Source organism: Penaeus monodon, chromosome 1 (genome assembly GCF_015228065.2).
Source record: "Penaeus monodon isolate SGIC_2016 chromosome 1, NSTDA_Pmon_1, whole genome shotgun sequence".
Lineage (NCBI taxonomy): Eukaryota > Metazoa > Arthropoda > Malacostraca > Decapoda > Penaeidae > Penaeus > Penaeus monodon.
In genome coordinates, this window is record NC_051386.1 from 47888089 (window position 1) to 47892786 (window position 4698).

The window sequence follows — 4698 nt, forward strand, 5'->3', positions numbered from 1 at the left end:
CGTTCCAGATCTTGATATTCATTTTATTCATGGAATGATTACAAATCATCTCATATATTGCAGACCTGACTTGACCTTGGCAGTTTCCGCCCTTCGCAAGCACCTGACTACCTATGCTTGCCTGCAGCATTTTGATACAGATATTTCTTGCTTATTCTTTTATTGCCTATTTTTATACATCAGTATACTGATTTGTTTAATCATAACCTTATAGTTTGATTATTGCCTATTCAAGAATTATTTAATTTTATATGGATTCACTCTCCTTGTTTATTTATAATAAAATTATAATATAATCTTATAATTTTAGCTGATTTGGCTGAATCCGTAAGTTAACAAATACTTTTCGTAGGTCTTCTTCACGATTCCTTCGACAGGCGTTGCAGTGACCCTGATCGCCCAGTTATATACCCACGCTTACCTCCTTCTAGTATAGACTGGCTGCAATACTGCAATTGCATCGATGTGTTGCTATGAGAAACATGCAAGCTACATCGACATTTGTTTTTTTATTGTTTTGTATGGACTTAGCGTTAATCATGTTCTATAATCCACAGACAATGGATGATGATATATAATACATATTAGTATTTTTCTGTCTGTATTTATGATGATGAGCTCTTTGTCATATATCATTTAGTTATTAATTTTTCGTATAAGGCAATTTTTATTATATTTAATATAAGGTCTTTTTTGTAGCATCTCCGAAACACCTAACACTGATACATTTTGATACATCCCCAAACATTTTTTGCCCATTTACGCAAATATTATTGGAACTTGTAACGCCTTTTCGTTTTGTATGCCTCTAGCCTTGATACAGAATAAGACACTCCGGTCAGCCATTCAGTGCGCGATTATTTTTTAGATATATATACGTCTCTGATGGGGATTTGTATTTCCATTGATTACGAATCGCAGTGTATATTTCTTTTTATAAAAATCTTAATATAAAAGTACATAGAATGTTTCTGTGCCGTTTAAGAAGCATATCAAATACATGTTCACTCTTTAAGGGTAAAATATGAAGTCAATAATGACGGTCCCTGAAACGACATGATAAGCATTGCCAACGTGTATGATGTGATATTGAGTTTGGTGGGATGAATATCTTAAAAACATTCTGTAATAACCTCGTAGGATTAAATATAGCAAGGGAAAGGCTGTGTATCTTGTTCATAATTGCAGGCTCTAAAGGCCTTTTTGTACCATCTCCGAACCTTTATCACTTTGATACATAACACGCACGTTATTGGAACCTGAATAAAACATCTTTTCGGTTTGCGTCAGTTTATATGCCTCTAATGTGATACTCTGCGGCCAGCCATCAGACATGGCAACACTACAAGCACAGTACAGATAATATTTACACCACATTCTATCGGCTAGTTGCATCCTTAATGATGAATTTCCGCCACCTATCCTCTATGTTAAACGATAAACCTGCATTATCATCGTTAGATGTGCAGCCTACTCACATCACCATTAGCGGGATAATAGGCAGCACTGAATCGGCCATCGGTAACAAGGTCCTCAGCATTGTTTTCCGTAATAAAATCGCTTATTAGTTTGTTGTGGTGGAGTCAAATTTATCTCCTGGGCAACTCTTGATAGACCATGATTTTCTTTGTCGTACGAGAATTTCACGTCATCCTCGAAGTAATATCATTATTTTTAATAGTTGCACATATCCCTTGAAGAATCCCTCATGCCTATGGACGCATGCTGAACCACTTAAGGCCCTAATGGAAATTCATTCCTCACTTTGGTTTTACTTGATAATATACATGTAAAGAGTTGTGCAACGCTTCTCTCCCTGTATAGTATCACTGATGAGAAATGTCAGGTATAGGTGTTTGATATGACCCCTGCCCCATTAACTGTAAATACTGGTGTACCTATTATATCTTAGACTTGCTTATCAATGAACATGATTTGCCAGTTCTCTCCCCGTTTGCTTTGTTATTACATAAACTCCTTCCCCTTACAGTAGTAGCCCTACTCATATTTTGCAACCCCTAGTCCTTCCTGAGGGATAAAATATTTTGCAAACTTCACTGAAGGAATTCCCTATCAAGGCTGATTAACGATCAAGATATTTGAATTTGCTCACCCTCTCTTGCTGGACACGAGAAGAAATTGCGGTAGGTCTTCTATCGGCTGCCCATCGCGGGTTTAATTATCCAGTAAAACAAATGTCAGTTTTTAGATCAAGTTAGATTTTCAAGCTTTATCTTACAGCTTCTAACGAAGCCATTGTCGACTTCCCCATCCCTAAGAAACAAAAATTATTTGGTGTCTCCGGCATTTGCAGACCATTCATTCAAAACTATGGATCCATCATAACCCCACCTACAAGGCTCCTTAAAAATGATGCCAGTTGGCAGTGGAATAACGAGATAAATGCTATATTTAATCATCTAAAGTCGCGACCAAAGAAGGCTCCGCTTCTTGCCTTCTCAAACTGTAACTTGTCATTTATCCTCACTAATTATGTCTCAAACACCGGGCTCGGAGCAGCACTCCACAGAAGAATGGCCTCGTAAATAGCAGTCCATTGCAGTCGCCAGCCGCGCCCTGATTTCTGCAAAGAAACGTCTTCACACAACCGATCCGTTATTTTAGAGAACTTATTCTGGAATATCAGGTAGAGTCCATACGTGTCCTTCACCTCCTTATTTAAGGGTGGGTGCATGCAATCGAAATTTCAGTAGAGTTTGGCGTCACAATTGTGCATTCACCCTGGAAAGACCGTCGTCTCCGACCGACTGTCACGCACCCCCCTCTCTCCCCTCACGACTCACCCACCTTTGTAACGCGCAAAACCAAATTCTCATGGCTAACACAGCCATGCCTACCGCAGATCATTCCTCGCAGAACGAAACCCAGTCTGCACGTGCTAACGACCGGTCACTGCAATTTGGACACGTGTTCTCTCGGCGCTCTGGTCTTAGCATCATTAGCCGCCTTCCTCTGGACCCCCCCCCCCCCAACGGAAGACTAGATTCGGCGAGCGCGTCGGAACGAACTATACGGTCCCTTAATTAATTCAAGTGCTTGGGAGAAATTAAAAACCTCCGCCTTTGCGACTAGTCTAGGCATAAATCAGAGAAGCTCAATGCATCATGTGAACTTGTAGTTATTCTTGAAGAATTGGAAGGTCGAATCCTTCCCCTTTTTCTTACATTAGAAGCAGCGCACTGCGGTAAGCACATAGCTCATTTAGGTCAACACGCTTCTTTTTCCCACTTCTTATCCTCCAAGGTATTTAATCATGTGTAGTCAGGTAAACAATGCCCCTACTATAAATTAAGCACTAATGAGCCTGCGCCCACATTAACGTACGATAACCTCAACTTTCTCTTTCAGATCACTTGCGCTACGTTGTCTGTTTCCATACCGTATCGCAACGGGAATCGTTGTTTTAGATTTTATTGATACTTTCACTCCTTTTTGCGAGTTAATCCCTGACCCTAACAAAACAGCAATTGTGGTTGCTCAAGCTTTTCATGACACCTGTCATAGATATTATGCCCCTATGCATTTTTCTCGTGATAATTGACTGGAATTTTAGAACCAGGTCAAGGATAAACTGCAAGATTGTGAATGTGACCCGCTTTATATATTACATTACCGACCCTAGGATAATGGTATCACTGAAGGGTTAAATTCACCCGTTCTTTCATTTAATGAGATCACTCGCTGATAAGACGTCAGACACATGGGATGAATTATTCTTAACAGTTCAGTCATGCATTAATGGTACCTTCCATTTCTCCATAGGTTAATCCCCTCGTTTTCTATATAGTATGGATAAAAGGTTACCCGACGATTTTTTCAGGAAACAAAGGCCCCTTCTTATAACGATAGTTATGCTGATTGTCTCCTTAACAGAAACGAGTCTATCTTTCAGAACACGAAGCAATAGCTTACAAACTCTACGGATAAAATGTTATCCTTTTAACTTCAAGTAGCTCGCCATAACGCTATTGAAATTGGAGCTGGTTACAAGTGTTTACAAGAACTCATTATTATTCTTGTATGAAACTAAAGCATGCTCTTCGGTTTGAGGGCATCGTTAGGGTTATACAGGTTAAGAACAACAAAGCCTTAATCAAATGCATACAGTCAGGTGAACACTCATTTCGACACACCTAAGCTTGCCCATAAATATTATACCCCTCCTATTCCAGATACAAACTTGATTTTATCTTACAGATACCACTATTCTAGAAACCTCTCTCGACTGCGGACCATCATCCCTTGCCAACTAGGCTACGTGCAGTATCTGGAGCTTTCGTGAGTCGCCTCGGGATAGTCTCACCTTTCACAAACAATGTTGAGATTAGGATTTCCCTTCAACCCCTTGCTGATCTCCCTAGATTGGCTAATTTCCACCTATTTAAGATAGCATTACTCCAACACAGGTAACTCATGAACGTTTGAAGCACTCGCAATTCTTTCTCCTACAGTCTGTTATCATGACGACGAGAACTGAGCAATGGTGTTGGAAAGATTGCCCTTACCTCATTTGCTGTAAAAGACGATGACACATTCACTTCCGACTTCTCTGATACCTAGGTTACTCATTGACTTGATGCTTCAATTCAAAAGCACTTTACAGTTATATATATATATATATATATATATATATATATATATATATATATATATATATATATATATATATATATATAT